This window comes from Loxodonta africana, unplaced genomic scaffold, assembly GCF_030014295.1.
Source record: "Loxodonta africana isolate mLoxAfr1 unplaced genomic scaffold, mLoxAfr1.hap2 scaffold_62, whole genome shotgun sequence".
NCBI lineage: Eukaryota > Metazoa > Chordata > Mammalia > Proboscidea > Elephantidae > Loxodonta > Loxodonta africana.
In genome coordinates this window covers 623526-643432 of record NW_026975348.1, presented here as the reverse complement: position 1 = coordinate 643432, position 19907 = coordinate 623526, and positions in this window count along the sequence as shown.

Here is a 19907-nt window from a genome sequence, read left to right as displayed (position 1 = left end):
GCCATTAGAGAAATGCAAATTAAAACTACCATGAGATTCCATCTCACTCCAACAAGGCTGGTATTAATCCAAAAAACACAAAATGCTAAATGTTGGAGAGGCTGCGGAGAGATTGGATCTCTTATACACTGCTGGTGGGAATGTCAAATGGTACAACCACTTTGGAAATCTATCTGGCGTTATCTTAAACAGTTAGAAATAGAACTACCATCCAACCCAGAAATCCCACTCCTCGGAATATACCCTAGAGAAATAAGAGCCTTCACACAAACAGATATATGCACACCCATGTTTATTGCAGCTCCGTTTACAGTAGCAAAAAGCTGGAAGCAACCAAGGTGTCCATCAACGGATGAATGGGTAAATAAATTGTGGTATATTCACACAATGGAATACTACGCATCGATAAAGAATAGTGACGAACCTGTGAAACATTTCATAACATGGAGGAACCTGGAAGGCATTATGCTGAGCGAAATCAGTCAGAGGCAAAAGGACAAATATTGTATAAGACCACTATTATAAGATCTTGAGAAATAGTATAAACTGAGAAGAACACATACTTTTGTGGTTACGAGGAGGGGAGGGAGGGAGGGAGGGAGAGGGTTTTTTACTGATTAATTAGTAGATAAGAACTGCTTTAGGTGAAGGGAAGGACAACACTCAATACGTGGAAGGTCAGCTCAGTTGGACTGGACCAAAAGCAAAGAAGTTTCCAGGATAAACTGAATGCTTCAAAGGTCAGCGGAGCAAGGGCAGGGGTTTGGGAACCATGGTTTGAGGGGACTTCTAAGTCAGTTGGCAAAATAATTCTATTATGAAAACATTCTGCATCCCACTTTGAAATGGGGCATCTGGGGTCTTAAATGCTAACAAGCGGCTACCTAAGATGCATCAATTGGTCTCAACCCACCTGGAGCAAAGGAGAATGAAGAACACCAAGGTCACACGACAACTAAGAGCCCAAGAGACAGAAAGGGCCACATGAACCAGAGACCTACATCATCCTGAGACCAGAAGAACTAGTTGGTGCCCGGCCACAATCGATGACTGCCCTGAGAGGGAGCACAACAGATAACCCCTGAGGGAGCAGGAGATCAGTGGGATGCAGACCCCAAATTCTCATAAAAAGACCATACTTAATGGTCTGACTGAGACTAGAGGAATCCCGGCGGCCATGGTCCCCAGACCTTCTGTTGGCACAGGACAGGAACCATCCCCGAAGACAACTCATCAGACATGAAAGGGACTGGACAGTGGGTAGGTGAGAGATGCTGATGAAGAGTGAGCTAATTATATCAGGTGGACACTTGAGACTGTGTAGGCATCTCCTGTCTGGAGGGGAAATGGGAGGATAGAGAGAGTTGGAAGCTGGCAAAATTGTCACGAAAGGAGAGACTGGAAGGGCTGACCCATTAGGGGGAGAGCAAGTGGGAGTATGGAGTAAGATGTATATAAACTTATGTGTGACAGACTGACTTGATTTGTAAATGTTCACTTGAAGCTCAATAAAAGTTAATAAAAAAAACATGGAGGATAACTACATCAATACATAACTGTCAAATTACATCATTACATAATACCAAACTGCCAAACGACTGAGAATCACAGCCCAGCGAAGTTGACACACAACTGTAACCATCAAAGTTCATCAGCTGTCAACTTGGTACCTGTACACATCACCTAAAACCATACACAGCTCTAATAAACCTCTAAATAAAGTCAATGACAATGTCATAGTTGTGCCTAACATGATACAACTAACATGTGTATAACCAGAGACACACTAGCCTAGTTTACATCTTATATTTTATAAGTGAAGACAAAAAAACTGATGCACACATATGAGGAAGACATATTCATAAAAAAATTACAGTTCTCATTTCTGTAGCTGGTTACATGGTCAAAACTGGTGTTTAAAACTACCTTCATCTACCATCAGTTTTGTATTTCCTGTAATGTCTGCAAGCTCCATAGCTGTTTATGGTTCTTTGCCTGGTCGAGTGACCCAAACTTTCATTCCTGAAGCCCCTGAGCCATTAGTAATCATGTAGATATTGGATTGCTGTAGCTTCCCATGGACCTTAATCACAGGGCATGATAGTACTAAGAGATACCCTAAGGGATCTTCTGTATTTCAGACATAATCTTCTTTACCTCATTAGGCAAGAGCAATCTGATTTCTCCTTGGTTGTCAGGATGAATTACCCCACCTAACACTGTAAGTACTTAGCCTTTTCGTCCACAGGCATGAGGGTCTAAAACTGTTCCGAGGGCATTCTTAACTTCCAGTTCCACTGAATCATGAATGCCAGGTGGGAATATTCTTCCCTTTGGAACTAAGACCTTTAGACCTGCAGAGCATAGGGTCACAGAGACAGGAAGCAAAACATTGTGAGTGGAAAACTGGGGATAATAGTGACTGGTACCACTCCAGTTTCCACGCCTTGATTCCTGGAACCATGAGTCCTCACAATGGGGGAAATAACATCACATATTGGGTGCTGGTTTAGAGCATATACAGCCTCCTAGGGAACATTGCCCAACTCTGCAAAGTGTTGCTGCATAGCCGACACTGTAATTGTGTCTTTAGAAAGCCATTCCACTGTTCTATCAAGCAGGTTGCTTCAGGATGAAAGGGAACATGGTAAAACCAGTTAATTCCATGGCATGTGCTCATTGCTGCACTTCACTTTAGGTGAAGTGAGTCCTTTGATCAGAGGAAATGCTGTTTGTGATAACGTGACTGTGCATAAAGCATTCTGTGGGTTCATGGATGGTAGTCTTGGCAGAAGCATTGTGTGCAGGGAAGGCAGACAGGTATCCAGAGTGTCTAACCCCGTAAGAATGAAATGCTGCCTTAGCATGATGGAAGCTGTCCAACGTAAACAACCTGCCGCCAGGTTGCTGGCTGATCACCTCCAGGAATGGTGTCATGTCAGGAGCTCAGTGTTGGTCCCTGCAGTGACTGTAGCTAAGTTAGCATCGGTGAGTTGGACTCCATTTTGCTGAGCTCGTGCATAACTCCCATCCCTGCTACCATGGCCTTTTTGTTCTTGAGACCATTGTGCAATGAAGAGAGTGGCTGGTAAAGAGAATGACTGGTTTCCACAGAACACATCATCAGATCTAATTGGTTGTTAAAATACTTCTCTGCTGATGTCAGCCTTTGATGAGCATTCCCATAAGACACAAATAGCATCACTTCTTTGGCCCGCCAGGGGGTTCTGTCCACATATCCCTTCCCCATACATCCTTGTGACCAGTTTTCCAATCAAGTTCCTTCTAAGTCCGTGATCATCCAGCCGAAGTATCGGCCACAGCCCTTGAAGAAGTATTCTATCGCACATCTTGCCGTTTCTCCTTCCGAGCAAAGTGCACTGCTCAAAGCCCTGTCCTTTGGAGGATTTTCCCTCACACTGTTCTTCAGGGAGGTCCCAGAAAGGGGATGTAGTGCTCTAGCCATGTGCATATTGGGCAGAACCATCTGTAAACCAGGCACGAGTTTTCCCTAACTTAATCAAGTGACCATAACAAACTCCCATGAGGACATGAGCTAAAACCTGTCCTTAAATGAAAAGTGTTTATCTGCAGAGGATGTCTGTGCTTTGCTTCAAAATCCTAAGGGACTGTGCTCTAATTCTCTAATATGGGCTGGCCAAAGATTCCAAACAACCTCTCTATCTGCCACTGACACTTCAAGTACCATTAGATCAGCCAGATCATATGACCCAAGTCGCTGAGCCGCTTGCATCGCATCCTGAACCTTTTGCAGAAAATTCTCTTTGTGTGGCCCTACTCAAAACTAGGAGGTTTTAGAGTCTCTTGATAAATAGGCCAGAGTAACACACCCAAATTAGATATATATTTCCTGAAAAAATCCAAAAAGGCCCACTATGTGTTGTCCTTTCTTTTAATTGTATGAGGGACCAGGTTTGACAACTTATCCTTCACTTCTGAAGGAATATCTCAACATGTCCCACAACCGAGGACTCCTAGGAATTTCACTGAGGTGGAAAGGGTCTGAACTTTTGTGGAACAAATTTCCCACCCTCTACGAAGCAGATGTTTCACCAATAAGTCCGTAGCCATTGACACTTCTTCCTTACTGGGCCCAGTCAGAAAAATGTCATCAATGTAATGGACCATTATGACATATTGTGCAATGGGAAGGCAGTCAAGATCCCTGCAGACTAATTTATGACGTGGGGCTGGAGAGTTGCTATAGGGCTGAGGTAGGACAGAGAAGGTGTATAGCTGGCCCTACCAATGGAAGGCAAACTGCTTCTGGTGTCTCTTCTTAAGGGGGAAAAATGTATTAGCCAAATCAATAGCTGCATACCAGGCATCAGGAAATGTATGAATTTGTTCAAGCAATGAAAGCACATCTGGAATAGCACCTGCAATTTCAGTCACCACTTGAATAAGTTTAAGTTAACCCACTGTCATTCTCCAAAATTCATCTCTTTTTGCATAGTCTTAATAGGTGTATTTTATAGGGATGTGGTGGGAATCTACAGCCCTGCACCCTTTAAGTCCTTGACAGAGGCAGTAATTTTCTCAGTTCATGCAGGAATGGAACATTGCTTTCATTTTACTATTTTCCAAGTAGAAGTAGTTCTCATGACTTCCACATTGTTTTTCCTAACATAATAACCCTTACTCCACTTGTCAAGGATCCATTGTGAGGGTTCTGCTAGTGGTTGAGTATATCTATTCCAATTATGAATCATGGAACATGGAAAATCACTACACGATGGGTTCTTGGACCCTGAACTAAGATTTCATTATAATCTTATCTACATAGTGTGCTACTCTGTGTGTTGGCCCACAGTAATGTTTAGATCTTCTGGGATTAGTGTCAGTTTAGGGTCGGTATCCAGTAATTCCAGAAAAGTCTGATTATTTCCTTTACCTCAAGAGCAGTCACCATTGTAAGAAACAAACAAACAAAAAAGTCATTGTTTATTTCTTTGGAAAGCTGGAAGGAAAATTAGAATTATATTTTTTGGCCACGGAGGGGAGTCCTTCCTCAAGGAAACTGGGACTCCCTTACATTTAAGTAGTACTGGCTAAAGTCTCGGAATTGATAAAGCCTATGTCTTGTTTATGTTTATGTCTTAGGCTGGGTTCTCTAGAAAAGCAAAACCAGAAAAGCATATAAATATATGTAGAGAGATTTATATCAAGGAAATGATTACATCGTTGTAGAGGCTGGATCATCCCAAGTCCACTGATCAGGATAGTGGCTTCTGATTCATGTAGCCACAGGGGCTGGTGAAACCAGGATTGGCAAGATGGACAGCAAGACTGTTTCTCACAGGTTGTGAAGAACAATGAATCTCAAGACGAGCAGACAAGGCTGCAGGTAAGCTCCTTGCCCAAGAAGCCAGCGGCAGGATCCAGAGGGAGCAAAAGCCAATGAGCTTTGCCGGCTCGATGCAGGCCACATGCCCAAGGAAATTCCCTTTCAACTGATTGGCTACTCACAGCAGATGCCATCACGGAGGTGATTATGTATATCAAATCTCATCATGGAAACACTCACGACATTATATGACAGCCAAAATATAACTGCCAAACCACTGATAATCACGGTCCGGTCAAGTTGACACACAACCTTAACCATCACCATCCACCCTTTATCAACTTGGCACCTGTACACATCTCCTTAAGCCTTACATAATCACTGAATAAACACAATCATAAAGATACAGTTGCACCTAACATCATACAGTGAATACAGATACAACCAAAAATGCACTAGCACTATTTACATCTTATATTTTATAAGTGAAAAAAAAATTGATGAACACATGCAAAGCACATATCCTCATGACAGTCTGCTGTCTGCAACTGGTCACATGGTCATAACTGGTATTTAGGACTACCTTCTTCCACAACCCATTCCATATTCCTTTTGGCCTCAGCAAGCACCTCACCTAGTCGTGTTTCTTTGCCTGGTGGGTGACCCAAACTTTCATTCCTGAAGGGTCCTGGTCATGAGTAGTCATGTCAGAATTGTGTTGCTGTAGTTTTTCATTGACTTTAATCATGGGGCATGATAGTACTAAAAGACACCCTAAGGGATGTCCTGCATTCCAGACATACTCATTTTCACCTCCTTTATGTAATATCAATCCTATTTCCTCTTGGTAACAAGGATAAATCACATCAGCCAGTATGGTAATTCCCTTCTTTGCCTGTTGATCTAGAGGCATAAGGACCCCAAAGTGGCAGGTGGCATTTTTTTTTTTCATTGTGAAAATTTACAAATCAAGTCAGTCTCTCATACAAAATTTATATGCATCTGGCTTTGTACTCCTAGCTGCTCTTGCCCTAATGAGACAGCACACTTCTTACTTCCACACTGTATTCCCTGTGTCTATTCAGCCAGCTTCTGTCCTCCTATGCCATCTCATCTTCCCGCCACACAGAAGCTGCCCACACAGTTTCATGTGTCTACTTGAGCCTTGAAGCTCACACCTCATCTTCCATGTTATAGTCCAGTCCAATCCCTGTCTTAAGAGTTGTCTTTGGGAATTGTTCCAGACTTGGGCTAACAGGTCTGGGGACCATGGCCTCTGGGGTCCTTCTGGTCTCAATCAGACCATTAAGTATGGTCTTTTTTATGAGAATCTGAGGCCTGCAACCCACTGTTCTGCTCCATCAGGGATTCTCTGTTGTGTTTCCTGTCAGGGCAGTCATCAATTGTAGCCAGGCACCGTCTAGTTCTTCTGGTCTCAGGATGATGGAGTCTCTGACTTGTGTGGCCCTTTCTGTCTCTTGGGCTGATAATTACCTTGTGTCTTTGGTGTTCTTCATTCTCCTTTGCTCCAGGTGGTTTGAGACCAATTGATGCATCTTAGGCAGCAGCTTGGTAGCGTTTAAGACCCCAGACGCCACTCACCAAAGTGGGATGCAGAATGATTCCTTAATAGATTTTATTATGCCAATTGACCTAGAAGCCCCCTGAAACCATGGTCCCCAGACGCTCGTCCCTGCTACTCTGGCATTGGAAGAATTCGGTTTATTCAGAACACTTCTTTGCTTTCGTTTTAGTCAAGTTGTGCTTACCTCTCCTGTATTGTGTTTTCTTTCACTTCACCTGAAAGAGTTCTTGTCTACTATAGAATTAGTGAATACACCTCTTTCTCTGTCCTCCCCACCTTGTAACCTTCAAAGCATATTTTATTCTGTGTTTAAACTATTTCTTGAGATCATATAATAGTGGTCTCATACAATATTTGTCTTTTTGCAACTAATTTCACTCAGAATAATGCCTTCCAGATTACTCCATGTTGTGAAATGTTTCATGGATTCATCATTGTACTTCATCAATGCATACTATTCCATTGTGTGAATATACCATAATTTATTTATCCATTCATCTGTTTTTGGGCATCTTGGTTATTTCCAACTTTTTGCTATTGTAAACACTGCTGCAATTAACATGGGTGTGCATATATCTGTTGGTGTAAAGGCTCTTATTCCTCTGGCATATATTCCCAGAAGTGGGATTGCTGGAACATACGGTATTTCTATTTCTACCTTTTTAAGGAAGCACCAAATCTATTTCCAAAATAATTATACCATTTTTCGTTCCCACCAAACCTTTTTACGAAGCAGTTATAGCATTTTACATTCCCACCAGCAGCGTACAAGTGTTCCAGTCTCTCCACAAGCTCTCCTTTGTTTTTGTTTTTTTTTTGGGGGGGGGGATTAATACCAGGCGTGTTGGAGTGAGGTGGTATCTCATTGTAGTTTTCATTTATATTTCTCTAATTTTTAATGGCCAATGATCATGATCTGTTAGCTGCTTGAATGTCTTCTTTGGTGAAGTTCCTGTTCGTATCATTTGCCCAATTGTTAATTGAGTTATTTACCTTTTTGTTGTTGAGCTTTTACAGTATTATGTAAATTTTTGAGATCAGATGTTAACAGGAAATGTCATAGCTAAAAATTTTTTCCCAGTCTGTAGATAATCTTTTCACTCTTTTGGCAAAATCTTTTGATGAGTATAGGTGTTTGATTTTTAGGAGCTCCCAGTTATCTAGTTTCTCTTCTGGTGTTTGTGCATTGTTAGTAATGTCTTGTATACTGTTCCCGCCATGTATGAAGGCTCCTAGCATTGTCCCTATTTTTTTCTTCCATGATCTTCATCATTTTAGCATTTATATTTGGGTGATTGATCCATTTTGAGTTAGTTTTTGTGCATAGTGTAAGGTCTGGCTCTTGTTTCATTTTTTTGCAGATGGATATGCAGTTATGCCAGCACCATTTGTTAAAGAGACTGTCTCTTCCCCCGCTTAACTGATTGTGAGCCTTTGTGATATATCAGTTGCTCAAATGTGGATCAAGTGTATTGACTACTGTGGTAGTATAATATGTTCTAAAATCAGGTAGTGTGAGGCCTCCGACTCTGCTCTTTTTCAGTAATACTTTACTTATTTGGGGCCTCTTTCTCTTCCATATGAAGCTGGCGATTTGTTTCTCCATCTCATTAAAAAATGCCTTTGGAATATGGATTGTAATTGCCTTGTATCTATTGATCGTTTTTTGTACAATAGACATTTTTACAGTGTTGAGTCTTCCTATCCATGAACAAGGTGTGTTTTTCCACCTATGTTTCTTGCAGTAATTTCTTCTAGTTTTCTTTGTCTGTCTTCTATTTCTGTGATAACATTTATTCCTAAGAGTTTTATCTTCTTGGAGGCTACTCTAAATGGTTTTGATTTGGTGGTTTCTTCTTCAATGTTCTCTTTGTGTAGAGGAATCCAACCGATTTTGTACATTTAACTTTTATCCTGATACATGGCTGAACTCTTCTACTAGTTTTAGTAGTTTTCTCGAGGATCCCTTATGGTTTTCTGAGTATAAGGTCATGTCATCTGCAAACAGAGATACTTTGACTTCTGCCTTACCAATCTGGATGCTGTTTATTTCTTTATCTTGGCTAATTTCTCTGGTAGGACCTCCAGCACAATGTTGAATAAGAGTGGTATTAAAGGATGTCCTTGTCTGGTTCCCATTCTCAAGGGGAATGCTTTCAGACTCTCTCCATTTAGGATGATGTTGGCTGCTGGCTTTGCGTAAATGCCCTTTATTATGTTGAGGAATTTTCCTTCTATTCCTATTTTGCTGAGAATTTTTATTGTGAATGGGTGTTGGACTTTTTAAAATACCTTTTGTGCCCCAATTGATAAGATCATGTGGTTCTTGCCTTTTGTTTTATTTCTGTGATGGATTACATCAGGTTTTTTCCTAATGTTAAGCTGTTCCTGCATAGCAGGTAGCATTTTTAGCTTCCATTTCAATGATGTGTCTCCAGGTGGGAATATTCCTCCCTTTGGAACTATGTGCTCTAGACCACCAGAGCACAAGGTAGTGGAAACAGGAAGTGAAAATTTTGCTAGTGAGTCACTAGGGGCGTCTTAGTCATCTAGTGCTGCTGTGACAGAAATAGCACAATTGGATGGCTTTAGGAAACAGATATTTATTTTCTCACAGTCTTGTTGGCTAGAAGTCCAAATTCAGGGTGTCAGCTCCAGGGGAAGGTTTTCTCTCTCTGTCTGCTCTGGAAGAAGGTCCTTGTCATCAATCTTCACTTGTTCTGGGAGCATCCCAGCACAGGAAACTCAGTTCCAAAGGACATACTCTGCTCCTGGTGGTGCTTTCTTGGTGGTATGAGGTCCCCTTGTCTCTCTGCTCGCTTCTCTCTTTTATACATCAAAGAAATTGGCTTAAGACACTATCTGATGTTGTAGATCTCATCAATATAACTGTCATTAATCCATCTCATTTCATCATAGTGACAGGATTTACAACACATAGGAAAATAACATAAAATGGCAAACAGTCACACAATACTGGGACTTGTGGCCCAGCCAAGTTGACAGATATTTTCAGGGGACACAATTCAATCCAAGACAAGGGGTAATAATGAGTGATGCCACTCCCATTCCTACCCCTTGATCCTGGACCCATGAATTGGAGCTATGGAGGAAAAAGCACCATATATTGGGGGTTGGTTTAAAGTATATATAGCCTCCTAGAGAACATTCCCCCAACCCTACAAGGTATCGACACCCAGCTTGCCCTGTAATTGTGTCTTTAGGAGGCTGTCCGACCATTCTATCAGAGCGGCTGCTTCACAGTGATGGGGGACATGGTAAGACCAGTGAATTCCATGAGCATGGGCCCACTGACCAACTTCATTCACTTGAAGTGAGTCCTTTGATCCAAGGTAATGCTGTGTGGGATACCATGAGAGTGGATAAGGCATCCTGTAAGTCTATGGGTGGTAGTTTTGGCAGAAGCATTGCATGCGGGGAAAGCAAACCCATATCAGATATGTGTCTATTCTGGTAGGAATAAAATGCTACCCTTTCCATGATGGAAGTACTCCAATGTAAACACTTGTCATCAGGTTTCTGGCTAATCACCTCAAGAGATGGTGCCATATCAGGGAATTGGTGTTGGTGTCTGTTGCTGGTAGACTGGACACTCAGCAGTGGCAGTATCTAAGTCATCCTTGGTGAGTGAAAATCCACACCTCCACCTCTGCCACCGTGGCCACTTTATTCATGAGCTAATTGAGCAAGGATGGGAGTGGCTCGGGAAAGAGGACGACTTGTTTCCAAAGAACGCGTCATCCTACCCAACTGGCTGTTAAAATCATCCTCTGCTGAGGTCACCCTTGGGTGGGAATTCACATGGGACATGAATGTCGTTACTTCTTTGGTCCACTCACAGAGCTCTATCCACAAACCTGTTCCCCATACTTTCTTGTCTCCAGTCATCCAATCATGTTCCTTCAAAGTCCCTGACCATCCAGCCAAAAAATCTTCCACAAATCAGTATACGGTCACACAGCTGGCCATTTCTCCTTCCAAGCAAAGTGAACAACCAGGTGAACTGCTCAAAGTTCTGTCCATTTGGAGGATTCCCCTGCACCACTGCCCTTCAGGGAGGTCCCAGAAGGGGACTGTAGTTCTGCTGCTGTCTACTTTCTAGTGGTGCCTACACAGAATCATCTGTAACTAGGCACAAGTGTTCTCTTCCTTAGTCAACTGAACATAAGGAACTCCCCGTGAGGCCATAAGTGTAGACTGGGAAATGTAAGGTTATAGCCAGGAGTGGACACCATGGGCATATGGGTCACTTCCTCATGCCACTTGTGCCTTCTGGTCGTTCTCTGACCTGACCTTGTATATACCATTTCCATTTAGTGATGGAGTACTGCTGTGCATGTACAACTTTAAAGCTCTCTGTGTCAGGCAACACCCAGTTCATGATGTGCAGCTCAGGCCACATGGTGACTTGGTGGCCCATGAATGAGCTAAGGATGAATAATAAGCCAAAAACTATTTCTTAATATCAGATAGTGGCTGTAATCTTCACAACCCCTCCAGGAATGCAGTATTGCTTTCAATTTACTATTTTCCTACGTAGGGCCAGTTCTAATGGTTTCCACTTGGCTTCTCCTACCATAATAGCCCCGCTCCACTTGTCAGGATCCAGTGTGGAGGTGCTGCCAGTTGTTGGGTGTATCTCTTCCAATTATGCATTCTGGAACTGGGAAAATCACTACAGGATGAGTTCAGGGAACCACTGGAACTACTGTGAGATAGACATGAGCTAAGATTCCATTAATAACCTGACCTCCATACACCCGCACTCTGACTGGTGAGCCACACTGATGTTTTGGGTCTCCTGGAGTTAGTGTCAGTATCCATGAATCCCTGAAAAGCCTCGTTACTTTCTTTTCTCCAACAAAAAGTCACTCTCTCAAAGGCCACAGATCCCTTTGTGGAAGGCTGGAAGAATTTCAGCATACATTTTTGTCAATGTACTGGAGTCCTTCCTCGAGGGGATCTCACCTCCCTTCATTCAAGGGATTGTGAGCCTTTAAACTCGCTCAATCTGGGAATGAATTGAGGAGCTGTGACTCTCTGTTCTGGATATTTGAGTTAGATTGCTGTTACCTTGACTTAGAATTCATTTGCTTGCACAGATCAAGTAAATATTTAGTAATTTCCTATGTTTTTCACTCTTAAGGGCACCATGACTAGCCAACACCATACTCCATAGGAGTCAGATTATTCTGATGACTACTTTCACTCTGCTGTCCATTACGAAAACCATACCCACCTTTCGGCTGCTACCACCACGGGGTCCAATCAGCTCCATACTATTTAGGAGTCTTAATTCAGTTAGGGCAATTCCCATGTCAAATCTTACTGACATAAAACAGGAATCACAGCAGTCTTCATGGATCCTGGCGTCTTGTGACAAACTTTTTTCTCACATTCGTGATAAAAGGTGCGTTCTCTGGGCACTCCATGTTTGTCTCTGGATGAATCCATTGATAAATCTGATAAGTCTATTCTAATTTGCCTATTTCCCTAAACTTTTGGATACCCTCTACTCTAGGATACTAAGGCGGGTCTGATACTTCAGCTTGATTTATTGTAGGTCACCCCATAATCCATGCTTCAGAAACTGATTAAATAAACTATTAGATCCTTTCCTAACTTCTGAGCTGAAACATTGAATGAAGAATCTGCGCTTAGAGGGTCCATATCAATAAACTCAGACTGATCCAACTTTATGTTCCTTGTACCTTATCCCAAACCTTGGTAGCCATTCTCACACTTATTCTCCAAGTTTCTGTTTGTACATATTAGAAAAACCAAACAGTTCTTTTGGAGTGTGGCGTACCTCCTCCTGGATCACATTTTGTACCTCACCTTTGAGGCTGACAGGGACATAAGCCTAGCTATAGGTCTAGAAATAAAAATGGGTGGCTAGTGTGAGTCTTGGGAACATTCATCAATGTCATGCAAGGCATGTACCTCAGGCAATGTCCCAGGCCATGTCTCAGATGCTGCCCCAGTTGATACCTCAGACAAAGGCTTTTCAGACACAGCCGGGTTAATATAATCAGATAGGGGTTTAGGGGCTAACGATTTTACTGGGGTAGGTGGTTTAGCAGACAAAAATTGAGTAATGTCTTTAGATGGGAGTGACAGGGTTGGCTTTGTAGGCAGAAGCGATTCAATGGAATTTAGGGGTTCCATGTCTACAACTTCCTGATTATCTGCCCATACGTCCCCATTCCAAGTTGCAGGGCACTATTTCTTCAGAATCATTGTCCTCACTTTAGACACCATTGAAGGCTGGGAATTCAGCTGGCCTTGTAATTCAGTCACTTTTACAATATGACCCTGGGTTTGGTTTTCCAGCGTATCAACACTGTTGCTATAAGAACTATGACTTTCCTTTAGGGCACACACGGCAACTTTCAGATTTTTTATATGGCGCTTGACCTGTGATTCTGAAGCCCTGATCTTGTCTCTTTTTTCAGCACTTTGCCTTTTTAAAGTAAGACCAGTCACCTAGCTTGCCTATACTCCTCATTCTGACAAACTGCAGAAGAGCATCAAACATGCAATCACCCATAGCCTCACTTCTAATATCACTTGATCTATTGGTAATATTTTGACTGTTAATATGGCCACCTTACTCCATGGATTAGCAGCATACTTTTTACTATTAGGGTTAGAGCCATCAGCACCTTTAAGACCTGTCAGCACTGAAAACTATTATGTGTCTATTAGTTTTTGATGTTTATTATATTTATCTATTTATTTTAAATGGCTCATGCAATTTTAGAAGCTGGCAGTATTTGAACATTCAGGCTATAGGCTTCTCCTGACTCTCATAGCTGCAGGGGTCAATGAGTCCAGGGTTAGCAGGTCAGACAACAGTCTGGTGGTTTATGCACTGTGGAAGATGACAAATCCAAGATCTGCAGGCAATATAGTAAGTAGGCTGCTGGCTTAAATCCCAAGAACTGGACATCAGAGGATAATGAGCTGTATGCAGAATCCAGAGCTACAATGTGAGCTTTGCCAGAATGTCCATACATATATTGGATGCATGCCACATCACCCAAAGAAATTCTCCTTACAACTGATTTCCTGATCACATCAGCTGACATCATGGAGGATAAATACATCCTTATATAACCCTCAAAATACGTCATTACAAAACTACCGAACTGTATACTTACAGAACTCCTAAACCACTGAGAATCATGACACAGCCAAGCTGACACAAACCTTAACCATCACACCAAAAGCATAATAAAGAAAAAAGAAAAGAAATTGGTTTCTGAAAATAACCTGAGCTATTAAAGTTTCTTTTGTCTTCCAAAATACCTATGTTAATTTAAATATATGTAAATTATCTGAGATTTCCATATCCTTTTTGACAATTAGCCTCAGAAAAGGAAGGGTTTTAGGATCAGGCCTCAGCATACCATACACTTTGAGGCCTGAGGTTTGCCATTGGAGCCCCAGGGAAACTTTTGAAGAGAGAATTCCTCACAACAGAGTGAATAACTTTAAAGAGATAAAAGAAAACAGGATAAATAATGTGGACATTGATGAGGTTTAAAATAAGAAAAAATGATTTCTTACTACAGTTTTCTGGATGCTAACTGAAAAGTTGGCATGTCAAACTTGCCAGCCATTCCACAGAAGTAGTCCGTGTGCAAAAAGATAATAGCCTTAGACACCGTATGGGTCAATTCTGCTTTGTCCATTAGGGTCGCTATGAGTTAGAATCAACATGATGTCCCCATTAAGTTTGGTTTTTGATAATACAGTTATCAGAAAATAAATGAACCATAAACAAGCACTGTCTATGGTGGTGAAATTTTAAATCAAAAGACAAAAATCACAACGAAAAAATCCACCCTTCAATTTCGTGTATGTAATAGAACTAAATTACTTTCCTTAAAAGTTATGAAATTTGATAGGGGTTGAGACTATGCTGAGAAGAAACAGTTTCAGAGGAATACAACCACGTACAGACTTTTCTTCCCCAGCCCCAGAAAATGACTAGGTGTTTTTTCAAAACAATATTTGTTTTATTCAATCATATACTTATTTTTTTTCAAAATTCCTTGGCACTCTTCAAGCTTCAGAGACATTAAAGAGTTTGTGAGTTCGTTGAGGGAGTGGGAGGGCAACTATAAACATTAAGCACATTAGAAATGAAAATTCAAGATCATTTAACTAAAATGTTCATTTGTTAAATCATTTGGTGATAGCAAGAATGAGTGCATTGCATGTCCTCTTCAAAATATCATCAAATTAGTGGTGATCTATGTAAAAGAATTGCTTAGGATGCAAATAAAGTTCAAAATAGTGCTAGGGATTTATTATTTGATCATACAATTCGTGAATCGGATAACAAACAGCGTGAGAACGTGTATTGTACAAAAGGTGAAGCAATACGGAGTCCTTACAGTCCGAGGAACAAAGAAAGTCAGGGAAATCCAAGAGGTTTCGATAAGTCTTTCAGATATTCATCAAAATGTCTCTTGAAGTCCTTTCTTCCTCAGAACTGTGTTTGGCTAAGAAGACAAACGACGAAGGTCTGAGGGGTCAATGCCTAAATAACCCAACTTATGTGGAATGCAGAGCAAGTCTAATAGGGCTCATTACAAATTAACTTAAAGAAACTAGCTAGTTGTTAACTCTAAGGTTTAGGTTTCTTATTGTCTTAAAACACTTGCTCCATGATACCAGGTTTCTCCATATTCTCCAGACTTGGCAGAAATGTCCTCAGTTTTCCATTTTTAGTCTCTACATGGATTTCTAGCTTCCGCAGTTTTCTCCTTTTGATCAAGCCCCCCAGGAGGTGCTGTCACTCACAATGCAGTAGACTTCTGCAAGGATTTTTACCACTTATTGTTGATTGCTCCATCTTTTCTTCTTATTTGCTGGTTCCTATGGTATTTCCATTTCTAGCAAATCTTGAAGGATTCCATAGGCAGAACATTGAACGATGCAGGAAGAACCAAAAGAAGATGGAGGGAACATACAGTCACTGTACCAAAAAGAACTGGCCAATATTCAACCATTTTGGGGGTTGGTATATGATCAAGAAACTAAAGATATTCAATGAAGAAGTTGAAGCTACACATTTGTGAAGAAACAAGCTTCCAGGAAGTGTCAGAATACCAGTGCAGGTGTTTCAACAAATTGATGACGCACTGGAGGTTCCCACTTGTCTATGTCAAGAACTTTGGAGAGAGGTGGGGGCCGAGATGCTGGAGTAGTCAGATGAATCCTGTGGTCACTCTTACAGCAAAGGCCTGAAAAAATTGAATCAATTATCTATGACAATCTAGGGACCCTGAATTTCAAAGGCAAAGTTGAGGAATCAGACTGAGAGGCATGGTGAAGGAGAAACAGCACAGAATCAGCAAGGAGATACCAGACCTGATCTGGTGGGAACCAGCAGCCTACAAGCCAGATCTGATGGCCTGAGTGCAGTGAGGCAAGCAGTGGCATTTGGGACATGTTTTCCAAGTCGGCAGAGACCTAGTGGCGGAGAGTCCACTCCTGTGACAGAATCAGCAAAAACCACTGCTCCCAGAAAATGATAAGAACTTGCCCCCAATGTACAATGTGGACCAAAAAACAGCCCTTTGGAAAAAAAATATCTCTTGACTGACCCCTCCCTGTTCTGCACAGATACAAAGCTGTCTTCAGTGGTAGATGCTTCCCCTGGGATGGAAGAAGGAACTGTCACATGCCCTGAGTCATCCTCCCAGCCTTAGAGAAGGAACAAATTAACAAACAGGGGAAAAATAATCTGCTGAGTCCCCTAAGCTGGGAACTCAGGGGAGAAACAGCTCATTTGCCTAGGCACAGGCATAAGCAGTCTGCAGACTTTCAATGCCTTTCATTCCTGCACAGACCTATGTGGGTCCTTTTCAACAGCCTATGCCCTCATTATCACAGTACAACAAGGTATATACCTGAAGTCTAACTTCAACTGTTTCAGCTATATGGTGCAGAGGCAGGTTTGTGACATTTGACACTGCTCTGCCTATTAAGTGGGGTCCTCACCTACAGACATCAGGAGCATGAGAACTGGTGGCTTCACCCAGACCATCTAGCCACTACAAGGACAGGGTCCAAGGATAAGTGGTGCCTCCCAGGCATACAGGAAACAGCACTGAGTGCCTATAGTTGGGCTGGAAAACACACCCACCTAGGCACTCTAGGGAATAGGAATATGCATTCCTAACAGACATGCAGGGGCGATTGTCAGTCACCAGCTTTTCTTAGTGTGTGACACCTTACTGCAGCCAAATACCTGTGCCTACACCAATCACACCTGCTTGTCTAAGACTGTAGGTGAGAACTTGCTCCACAAACTTGGTGACCTACTATCTGGACACCTGAGCTGAATCCATACACGAAAAGAAATGAATTCCAAGAATCGCAAACCTAGTGAAAGATCTAACTAACTGGTAACAGGATGTTAGAGCTTCAAAGGCACCAATAATCAAACTATTCACTCAAGCAGCCTATTCTGGCATGTCAAAACAAGACAAAACAAGAAGTTAGGACACAGTAAGCAAACATAAAATAAATAAATACAATAACTTATTGATGGCTTGGAGACAACAGTCAATATCAAACAACATGAAGAGGCAGACCATGATGGCTTCAGCAAGCTCCAAAAACAAAGAATCAAGAAATCTTCCAGATGAAGAGAATTTCCTGGAATTACCAGGGGTAGAATACAAAAGATTAATAAATGCAGTTCTACAAGCAGTCAAGAAGGAAATCAGGCAACATCCAAAATAATCCAAGGAACACACAGACATAGAATTAGAGGAAATTAAGACGATTAGAGAAGAGCATAATGTCAAACTTAATAGGCTGCAAGAACGCACAGAGAGACAGCAATCAGGAATTCAGAAAATTAACAATAAAATTTCATAATTAGTTCAATAGTGATAGGAGCAGAAGCAAGTAAATGTAAGTCAGAGTTAGCGAGACTGAAGATAAAGCACTTAACACCAACATATTTGTGGAAAAATCAGGTAAAAGAATTTTTAGAAAATGAAGAAACCCTAAGAATTATGTAGGATTGTATCAAGAGAAATAACCTGCAAGTGATTGTAGTACCAGAAAGGGTGGGATAACAGAAAATAGAGAGAGAAAATTGTTGAAGATTTGTTGGCAGAAAACTTCCCTGATATCATGAAAGAGAAGAAGTTATCTATTGAAGATGCTCATTGAACTCCACATAAGGTAGGTCTTAAAAGAAAGTCACCAAAACATATTATAATCAAACTTGCCAAAACCAAAGATAAAGAGAGAATTTTAAGAGCAGCTAGGGATACAGGAAAAGTCAACTACAGAAGAGGGTCAATAAGACTAAGCTCAGAGTACTCAGAAGAAACCAAGCAGACCAGAAAAAAATGAAACAACATATTTAAAGACTTAAAGGAAAAAATAAAATTGCCAGCCAAGAATTATATACCAAGCAAAACTGTTTCTCAAATATGAAGACAAAATTAGGACATTTTCAGACAAACGGAGGTTTAGGGAATTTGAAAACCAAATCAACATTTCAGGAAATACTAAAGGGAGTCATCCAGTTAGGAAATCAATAACATCAGATAACAATCCAGGACTAGAACACAGGAGAGAGCAACAAGATATGAACCCAGATAGGGAAATTACAAAAATAAATCAAAGCTAAAATGCTCAAAAGAGGGAAACAGCGATGCCATTTTGTAAAAGATGACAACATTAAATCAGAAAAGAGGGACTATAGTCATGTATCTTTCATACAGAGAGGAAGTCGAGGTGGTATTGATAATTAAGATTGGTTTAGAAAAGTAGGGGAAAATATAACGGCAACCACAAAGGAAACTAAGAATCCTAAACATCAAAATAAAAAACAAGAAAAACATAAAGACTCAGCAAATACAAAAGCAACAACAATGTAAAAGACGAAAAGACAAAACATACAGAAAAACTGTTTGACACAGAAAACTAACTAGAAAAAAGAAACTGTCAACAACACACTCACAAAGACATCAAAATGATAGCACTAAATTCATACCTATCCATAATTATGCTGAATGCAAATGGACCAAATGCACCAATAAAGAGACAGAGAGTGGATTAAAATAAATAAATAAATAAATAAATAAAAATGTTCCATCTATTCGCTGCCTACAGGAGACACACCTTAAAGACATAAACTAAAACTCAAAGGATGGAAAAAAATATATGTATCAAGTAAAGAACAATCAAAAGAGACCAGAACTAGCAATATTAATTTCTGACAAAATAGACTTTAAAGTAAAATCTATTGCAAAAGATAAGGACACTATATAATGATTAGATGGTCAATATGCCAATAGGATATAACCATAATAAATACTTATGCACCCAACAAAAGGGTTCTAAAATACATAAAACAAACTCTAACAGCAATGAAGAGAGACAGAAATCTCCACAATACTAGTAGGAGACTTCAACACACCATTTTCAGTGAAGGACAGAACATCCAGAAAGCAGCTCAACAACAACATGGAAGATCTAAATGCCTCAATCAACTGACCTGACCTCATAAACATATACAGAACACTCCACCCAACAGCAGCCAAGTATACTTTTCTTTTCCAATGCACATGGTACATGCTCTGGAATAGACCACGTATTAGCCCATAAAGCAAGCCTTAACAGAATGCAAAACATTGAAATATTACAAAGCAGCTTTTCTGAATTAAAGCCATAAATGTAGAAATCAATAACTGAAAAAGCAAGGAAAAAATCAAACACATAGAAACTGAACAGCATCTTGCTAAAGACTACAGGGTTATAGAAGAAATTAAAGACAAAATAAAGAAATTCATAGAATCAAATGAGAACGAAAACACTTTCTTGGAGAACCTTTAGGACACAGCAAAAGCAGTTCTCAGAGATCAATTTGTAACATCACAAGCACACTTCCAAAAAGAAGAAAGGGCCAAAATCAAAGGATTATGCCTACTACTCAAAAAATAGTGATCAGCA